Source organism: Bemisia tabaci, chromosome 10 (genome assembly GCF_918797505.1).
Source record: "Bemisia tabaci chromosome 10, PGI_BMITA_v3".
NCBI classification, from domain to species: Eukaryota; Metazoa; Arthropoda; class Insecta; order Hemiptera; family Aleyrodidae; genus Bemisia; species Bemisia tabaci.
The window spans coordinates 2,068,352-2,078,411 of record NC_092802.1 but is presented as its reverse complement, the minus strand read 5'-3'; the positions used below and the strand labels follow the sequence as shown (position 1 = coordinate 2,078,411).

Genomic DNA, 10,060 nt, shown 5'->3' with positions numbered 1-10,060 from the left:
GGGACAATCGCGACGCGGGGGAGGCGGGGGGAGCCGCGGAAAAACCGCAGATACCCGCGGGGTTCGCGCTGGTAGTTACGCGGTTTAGCTCCGGGAGGATAGAGCCCTGGGGAGGCTGCGCGGCTGGGATCGATGCTGGGTGGGAGTCGATCTCCGAGCGTGGGCGTCCCCCGCCCCCCCTCCCCGCGAGGGGGGCGGGGGGCAGGGCACCTGTTGTAAAGGCCGGATCCAGCCGACACGGCAGTTACTGTGCGTCTTCCACCTGTTTTGCACGAAGGTAAGTCCACGCTCTCGCTCCTTGCTTACTTCGCCTTCATTCGCCCCGATAGGCAACCGACTTTACGTGTGCGCCTTCGCTCGCCCCGATAGGCAACCGACTTTACGTGTGCGCCTTTGGACTCGCCGATAGCGCTCTTTTCGCCGCTGTAGCGATAACGCCGTAATGGAGACTTTGCACGCAAATTTTTTATTGCATTCTTTGAGAGTGTTTAAGGAGCTGATTTTGCAGTATTTTTTCATAATTCTTTTCTGATAAAAATAGTATGGTATGGATTTAAAATTAAAAAAATGCACCGCCTAGTGACGTCACGTGGCGGCATTTTCCATTTAAACACAAGCGTTTTAGTTTATTAAATCCTTTTTTCATGTCTCCTCAAATAATTGTTCAATTTGAGAGCCAAGGCTACCCTCGTGTTCAGTTCACTCTATAGTTTCCACTTAAACCACGAAATTCATTGAAGTCCAGGCACCTGCAAATTCTCCACTGTGGGTTATGCTTATCGTTTTTCTCTCGTTTTCATCGTCGGTGCGTTCTAAAAAAAAATAACCAGCAAACATTAATCCTCTTTAATATTTTGTTGATTTTTTCATCCTTGTCAGGATTCAAGATAATTTTGGAATTTTTAGGCAAAAAATTCCAAAATTATTTTTTACCTGCTTGTTGTTCCTGACCTCCTAGTTTTTTAGGTTTTATTTTCTGTATCATTGGACGATGACCATCTTGGGAGTTGTCTTCTCCATCTTCAAAGACTTTGTAACATTGAGTGATCAAAGCATGGAGAACAACTCTCGAAATGGCCATCGTAAAGAAGAAGGATATAAAACCAAGAGATCAGGAACAACAAGCAGGTAAAAATTCTAAAATGAATTCTCATTATTTTTTAAATGTAAATATATGGGAAATGAATAATCAAGGCCAAAATATCCAGATAGTTAGAGGACATAAACTTGGGATAAAAAGACACAATATATGGGTAAGCAAGGTTGAAAAATTCGGATGACTTTTTGGGATATAAACACACGACCCAGACCTGGACACGATAGTAGACCTGGACTTGGGGGTCTTAACAACCACATTTTGCTCCGAGATATTATAAAGCTATAGAAGTTCTAGAGTTCTGGAATTTTTTATTAATAGTTACCCGTTTTTCAGTGAGACGTACCATCGCTCATTTTATTATTTTTTCCCCCGTGAGCAGTTTTCCAAAAACTTTGTGTTCCCCATTTTTAATGTCTTTTTTTTATCCTCATCATGTTTTGGGCTGTTACTTTCCTTTCACTGTGGCAAGTGATTGTGTCGCACCAATGAGAAGTCGTACTGGAAAAATAAACCACGGACATAGGTAGATTTTTTCACGAAGTTACTTGTTTGTGTAAATAGTGGAACGGAGTTTTACTTTCTTGCTGTGGCGGTAGTGTACCGAGCAAACTAAAGATCATCAATTGAATTTTTCTGTAAAGATTTGTTAAATATTAGCTTTTTACCGTTGTGATTCGCAGATAAATTTTTTCATAAAGGAGATGATAAGTCAATTTGGCCACGAAATTTTAAAAATGTTTAAATTTTAATGGTCATTTCATTTTGATATTTTAATGTTATGTGAACCTAACATTTTGCAGCAGAAGAAACATCCCAACAAATTTTAACGTTGTTTACTGCTGTGCCGTTAAAGAGTGCGAATAAACGTAAATAGTATTTAAGAGATAATTATCGCCTTAACGAATATTTCAAAATAAAAGTATCTCTACTAAAGTCTCGTGCTAACTTTGAGCGACCACTAAAATTTTATATTACGAAACGGGTGTTATTTTTAGAAATGCGTGTGTTACTGTTTCCAGAAATGCCTGAATTGAACATCCACCCATTTATGTTTAAAATTGTATTTCATTGGTCGCTAAGTCTCACCTTTGACAATTTCTTTCGAAAAAGTCGTTAAGTACTTGTGGGTGATTCAGACACTGCTGTAATACCTGAAGTATGTAGAAAAAGTAGTAAAATTTTAATTACATTTAATTTTATGCTCTTTGGTTTTAACTTTCTCACTGGCAATATGAGGGCATAACAAGACTCTGCCTAACACAAGTATTCCAGCGAAGCTTCTTATGAACCTCCGCAGGATTCTGAGAATATTGACTAGCGCTAGGTGAATTATTTGGCCAACAATACACTTGAAAAACTGGTAAAATGTCTTGAACATGTCACTTTGCGTCGATTTTTTGGAATTGATTTTTTCAATCTGCCACGCACGTCATTATAGAGTGATTCGACGGTTTGCCATTTTTTGTGTCAGAGCGACGCGCGATATATCGCATCAATTCGTTCCATAATTTCAGCTACTTGTCATTTTTTTTGAAGTTTGAGATCGTACTTCTGTTGTCATGAGACGACTAAAGAATTCATGTACCAAATTTGACATGGAAATTCAACGGAACAAAGGCAGGGATTTCTTAGAGGAAAAATATCGCATTCGATACTGATATCGAAACTGCACTTAAATGTGATATTTTTCCTCTGAAAAAACCCTGCCTTCATGCGCTGATTTTCTACGTCAAATTTAGTACATGAATTCTTTAGTCTCATGACAACAGAAGTGCGATCTCAAAATTCGAATAAAATGAAAAGTAGCTGAAATTATGGAACGAATTGACGCGATATATCGCACGTCGCTCTGACTCAGAAAATGGCAACCGTCGAATCACCTTAATGAGCCACTAGTCACGGTGCGTATTCAATTATTAGAATTTAGTGGCGGAGCGTGTTTTGCGATACATCGATTTTTCTGTCATTTAAACCTATGGAAAAAGAAAGTCAGGGTGTTCGCAACGAACACCTCAGTAATTGATTCTTCACCATATCTTCAAATGGGGATAAATCGATAAGCGATCATTCACGGCACGACACTTTCATGTTTCCTCTGAAAAATTTAACGTAGAGCACGATTTGCGCAGTAAAAATCAGTGAAATCAGCTCCTGGCCAAGGTTTTCACATTTTCATTCAGCGCTGGTTACGAAATATTTAATTTCCCGCTCACATGAAAAACCGGACGTGCATTTTAAATAGATTATGGTTTTTTCATGAGCAAGAAGATTGATTTTATGCATGGAAAAAACTTTAATATCTATGTTAGGCGTTACTTCCAGTAATTTTTGTCGAGGAAATCGTGTAATGCGACATTTTGATGAGGAAAAATACATTACAATGCTTAAATTTGCTCTTCGTCTGAGGGATCATCATTATTCGCTTGTCGAAACATCGCGGTGGAAATTAAGACGACTTGATTAACAACCTCCTACTGAGGTGTGCTTTTTCAGAAATGAAGCTCAAATCTGTCGATGTTCAATATAGAGACGCCTTTCAATTTTAACATGAGCCAAGGAAAGCAAAGGATGGGTCATTTGCTCCAGTCACAGAATCATGTTTTGATGGTTTGATTTTATAGATTGGCAAAAAAATAACGAGACTTGTTCAAACGCCAAATTTCTAGGTCCAATCTTAACGGAGATAACGCTCATCTAAGAACACGGCATTTGACGTCATCCATCACGGTTGAACATACCATGATTTCTTCCGCCTTGGTTTCATCAGTGGGTGTTTCATACATTTGCACTGGTTGCTCAACGTGGAGGACGGATAAAACTAAGGTGGAAGCAGCCATGGTATGCACTACGGTCGTGGATGACGACATACGCCGTCTTTCGATAATAAGCAATGTCTCCGTTGATACTTAACGTAGATGTTTGACGTTAGAACAGATCTTATTATTTTTTGTCAATCTATAAGCTTAAACCAACAGAACGCGATTCTAAGGTCAGTGCAACTGACCAATTTTACTAAGTGTCCAGGAATAAAGATAGAAAAAACAACTTAATCGGCCCGAAACACTAACAAAGAAACAACTTAAAACGGGACTATTAAGGCCGCAAATAATAAAAAGAAACACATACAAGTTGGATTTTGCAATCGCTAGCGATAGCAATATTCGTCATGGGAACGTTAGCTTCTGGGATATGAAAATGTTAAGGTACAGTTCGTTTGTAGTATCTTCTGAATTGAAGGGGCTATGTAATTTTGTGTTGACATCTCTTTTTTAACATTTTTAATTATTTTCTTTGCACACAAGAAAGCTGTTATGTACCAATTATTTATTTTCGTTGGATTATTTATGGTTTTCGGAAGTTAACGCATTTAAGTTTCAGGTTCGCTTTTTCGGCGTAAAGTATACATAAGGTGTCCCAAAAGCACCGGGACTTGTTCTGTAACTTCGAAAGTAAGATAGATACAGACATGATCTTGATCTCATTTTAAAGATCAACTCAATACCTATCGATTAAAACCAAGATCAGCTCAATCGGATAAAAATTGACCGAGTTATGGCAATTTGAAATCAGCGAGGAAAGTTTACGCCTACAGTTTTTAAGGAAGATTCTTCATCGCCGTAAATCGAAAAGTCGGCCGATAAAGTGATGCTTATTGTGTTTTTTTATTTTCGAGGTGTCATTTATCAACATTTTGTACCATCAAACACAACAGTTGACAGTGCGTATTATTGCAAAGTGCTAAAGGAGTTGAGAATGCACATTTCCCGGAAACGGTTGGACTTGAAAGCTTCGTGGATACTCCATCAAGACAATGCGCGGCCTCACACATCGAGCTTAACACGTGAATTCATGAGTAAAAATGGAGTTGAAACAATCCCTCATCCCCCTTATAGCCCTGACTTGGCTCCATGTGATTTTTGGATGTTTCCTACGCTTAAAAAGGAGCTTCGCGGACGAAGATTCGTATCGAAGACCGAAATCCAGAATGCAATTCAAAACTTCTTCAACTCCATCCCAGAGGAAGAATTCAGGAAAACAATGTTGGATAAGTGGCAAGAACGCATGAAAAAGTGCATCCGGTTTTATGGACGGTACTTTGAAAAGCAAAAGGAAGTTATGGAAGATTCGGAGGAAAGTGGATACGAATATTAACTTTTTGAATCCTGGTAAGCGAAAAATCTTCCTAAAAACCGTAGGGGTAAACTTTCCTCACTAATTTCAAATTGTCATGACTCGGTCAATTTTTATTCGATTGAGCTGATCTTGGTTTTAATCGATAGGTATTGAGTTGATCTTTAAAATGAAACAAAAATCATGTCTGTATCTATCTTACTTTTGAAGTTACAGAACCAGTCCCGGTACTTTTGGGACACCCTACGTATGATATTTTTACTCTACACATATGCCCGAATACGCATCATAAGGGACCTATGTGCTTCCTAAGTTGCCAAGTATTAATTATTGTTTGATGATTGGTCTAAAGCATTCAATACAACCAGTAAAAATCAACTGTCCCCTGCGAGATTCGAACCCCCGCTCGCACAAAAAGTGACAACCTCCCATAGTCAACATGGTATCTCTGCTGACTGAGCCATCCCGCCGTTCGGGAGCAATGTGAGAAAAGAGAACAGTTAAGTGATCTCGGACGCTGAGCGGGGCTTCACAAAAGACGACCTTGAGATTTCAACGGTTCGGCCACTGGCGTGGTAAAAGACAACGGATTAAGCGCATTACTCTGTGAGACATTGTTTACCTATGCTGTCATATGTCACAAGGTTCATCTCAGCATGCATTTGCGATCGCGGCAGTAAGCTGAGGCAATATTTCTGTATTCATGGATTAAATCCATCAATCGAATTCTGATTTTGTCTCATATATCCGTAACGGGTCCTCCAGAGCAATTTTCCACCTTGTACGATTGTTATTATTTCTTTATATCTATGTTTAAAATTTGAGGTGGGATAATGGCGGCTTCTCAAGAGCAACGAGGTAGGCGATCTTTTGCACCAACGAACAGAAAACTGATGGCGAAAAATAACCAATCGGAACCTCCCAAAAAAAAGAATTTGCCTAAAAACGGAACTTCGTGGTTCTGCGCAGATTTACCAGTCAGACACGACATCTCAAGGTGGAAAAAAACTCGCTGAAAGCGAATTTTAGAAATCAACACAACTTGACGTAGAGACATGATTGGCTAAAAAATACAACGGTTTTTGATACATCGGAAAATCAACCAAAAATGGAAGACTGGGCGAAACGCTCAAGGTCGCAGAGGCATAGGGAATCCCATAGCGATAGCAACGGAACGATTGTAATATCATGGGGAACTCCGTTCCCATGACAAAAATAAAATAAAAAGCTGGGGACGTTTTTCCAAACGTTGTTTGTTTTTCCAGGAAGAAATGCGTAATTTTTTGAGGATCGATTTCTGAGGTCAAAATACGACTTATTAGCTCTGCAAAAGTTTCTCCGAAAAAGTTTTTTTACCAGTAAAAGAGCTCGCGAAAGTTCTGAATTTTCACCGAAAATAACTTCTTTTCGTCGCGTCCAATGTCAGTGAAAATTCAATCTGGAAGGGAATGTAGGCGTACTTCATTTTTCAAGGATCCACCTTTCATAAAAAAGCAGTGACGAAGATCTTTACCTGAAAAATCATTACTTTAATTGCTATAATTGAGGGGATCTTGCCTACCGCCTTTAGAAGAAGAAGCCTTTGAAAAAGTGGACCTCTGAAACCACGAAAAATGGAAAAGGTGCTTACAATTTCTTCCAACATGCATGTTTAATTAACATTTAACGATCTGGAAAAGTGTGATGAATAAACTTTGGGAAAAATCCACAACTTTTACAGGCGGTTTCTCTCAAGCCAATGGCGTAAAAATGTGCGTAGTTGGACTGCGTTAAGCAGAAAGGAAAGAAGCCACATCAGTTATGACCAAATTCAATGGAGATGTTGCATGTGTGAGGAATTTGCGATTTGACCGTTGGGTCTTATGTTAAAGTTCGTGAGAAACACAGTGGTGACACTGGTTTTCTCTGAAATCATCTCCCAAGCTCAAAAAAAGCTCTCAAGTTGAGGCCAAAATGGAGGGGATATCCCACCCTACCCTGAGAGTCCACATCTACATCAAGACAAACTCTCCATACAAATATAGGGAGCAAATACATTGACAGGGCTGCCACTTTAAATGGGGACTCCAAACCTGAAAACACGACAGCCCTGCTGATGTATTTACTCCCTATCTTTGCATGGAGAATTTGTATTGATGTAGAGGTGGACTCTCAGGATAGCGTGGGATATTCTCTCCATTTTGGCCTCAACTTGAGAGCTTTTTTTGAGCTTGGGAGTTGATTTCAGAGAAAACTAGTGGGACCATCGTGTTTCTCACGAACTTTTACATAAGAATCAACGGTCAAATCGCAAATTCCTCACACATGCAACATCTCCATTGCGCAACGTAATTTTTTACATGAAAACGGTTGTGCGAAAAGTGCGAATTTCAGTGAATTTTCTGCATAGTGCGAAGCAGATATTCCTTAAAATGTTCCAAGGAATTCGCACAAATGTTCCCTTGTAAGAAATTAAATTGTTCAGTTAAATTTGGCAAAAGCATATTGACGGTGAAACTACCAGACCACGTATCTTGGTTTGTGCCGTTGCAGACTTCCTGTCTCACTTTATTCTTTAAATGGAAAATTACCCAATTCCAATTCCTGAAAACTTCCGTGGGTTTTTTTCACTGTGCGAAGAAAACTCTGTGAAAACTTCAAGCGATGATATTGATTTTTTCTCGTTCAAAAAAATATAGTGGGAGCGGAGAATTTTAAACACCGCAAACGAGATACGTGGTCTGGTATAGTTTCACCGTCGATTTGTGACTTTGTTCCTTCCTGCTAAACGCGGTCCAATGAGAGGTGAGTCATTTGCCCAAAATATCCTTTAATTTGAAATAAATTCTTTCTTTGAATGACATTTTGTACTAAAAGTGCCGCGTGAGGAAAAATGGAAATGAATAGTAAATGGACATCTTTAGGACTTTTTAGTCCGCTGCCAGTTTCCTTTCGATAAGTTTCAAAATTATTATAAGGGTTCCCATCGTTTGAACCTTTTTGCACGCGGAAATCGAATGTTTTCGCGCGTTCTCCGTCCACATACCCTTCAATATCTTTACTTTACTATATAGAAAAATCCTCACCTCTAATCATAGATTGTGCTAAAATGTTACATAGCAGATGTCAAGTAAATGCTGCTCCGCCGCCTATACAACCGATTTGAGTGAAACTTACCATGCGGGGGTATTTCAAACCTGAGTTTAAGGTCAGATTTCGAGAATTTAAGAAGGTGCTTGTGACCTGAAATACTATTTCAGCACCTAGCTAACCGATTTGGGAGAAACTTAGCGTGCGAGGGAAATTATATATGTATAACGGGATACCGGATCTTTTACTCAGATTTTTCAAAATTCGAAAATTAAAGATGGCACCAAAGCATCTGACTTTGAAACACGTTTTTCCAGCACGTCTTGTTGGCTCCACCGGCTTGCTTTGCTTTTAAGAGGCACGGACCCGAATTTAATTCTTTCACTAAAATCCCGATTCAAAAGCTTGGGAATTTAATCTTGCACGATCGAAGGACTGGAAAGTTTCATATTTTTTGCCAGTCTGCTCTTTTTGGGAATGGAGAATTTGCACACAAAAATTTTATTGCTTCATCTGAGAGTGCTTGAGAGTTGCATGAAGCGCCGCGGCGGGCAAGGGCGACCAGCGCGACACCGACACGCGTATTGGCGCCTACAAACCTAACAGGGATACTTCACGCATTGCGCAATGCGTGAAGTATCCCTGTTAGGTTTGTAGGCGCCAATACGCGTGTCGCGCTGGTAGCACGCCGCGTACCGTTCCTCTCTGTTTAGCTCTAATATTTAAACTCGCGGAGTCACCGTTTTTCAACTCGTAATTTTGGAATGTTTGTACACTCTGCCTGGATTATTCTCATTAAATTGATGAAAAAAATAGGTAATAAAGGAAAATATAATGCGTGTTCGTAAATATTACCTAAGGTGGTTCCATATCAAATTTAATGATTTCCAAAACACTTTAATTTTATCTTCCATCTGTCTCTGGTTCCGTTTGACAGAATGGAGAATTTAAATGGAGAATTTGCACTTGAAAATTTTATTGCTTCATCTGAGATTGCTTGATGAGCTGAGTTCGCAGTATTTTTCATATTTTTTTCTGACATGGGAAATTGGAGAAAAATAGATTTAAAAGTGAGAAAATGCACGGCCTAGTGACATCATCTGGCGGCATTTTTCATTTGAACACATGTATTTTAGCAGATTAAGTTATACTGTCATATTTCCTCCGATAATTGTCCAATCTAGAAACCAAGTATATCCTCGAACTCAGTTTTCCTAGCAGTATCATTTTAAAGATGAAATTTACAAAATTTCCGACACCTGCAAATTCTCCGATGAATGTCATTCGCCAAAAGTGGTTTTCATCCACCCGGAAACTTGTGGCAAATCTCAATTTGACCACATTCTGCCATAAAGCGAAATATGATTTTTGCTAAGTTTAGGAACAACGTACAATACCATTGGTTTTCCTATGCACATGAGTGTTTTTACGGATGAGCCAGAGAGCTCCTAATTTCGAGATGAAGTTAAATTTTTCAGAAGATAGAGCAATTAAGGACAGGATCATCCAGGGCAGGAGAGCCATTGCGATGCTGAACGGGGTGCTCTGGGATCAAAGCATCTCAAAGGCAAACAAGCACCGGATATATGATGCCATCGTTAAAAGTATCTTGCTCTATGGTAGTGAAGTGTGGCCTTTGACGAAAAGAACGCAAGAAATGTTGAGGGCAACTGAAATGGATTTTTGGCGGCGATCTGCCGGCATTTCGAGACGGGACCGTGTCCGTAATGAGAGAATTCGCCAGGTGATGAAGGTTGAGAA

At 39.5% G+C, this 10,060-nt stretch overlaps 1 protein-coding gene across 1 annotated transcript in view; it reads left to right on the top strand.

Annotated features, from left to right (window-relative positions):
- Nucleotides 1-232: 232 nt before the first annotated feature.
- LOC109035130 (uncharacterized) overlaps nucleotides 233-10,060 on the top strand; it is a 153,809-nt gene continuing 143,981 nt past the window's right edge. The window contains exon 1 of the mRNA XM_019048631.2: nucleotides 233-277. The gene's annotated coding sequence lies outside the window, so the exon portion shown is untranslated. The remainder of the gene's footprint in view (nucleotides 278-10,060) is intronic.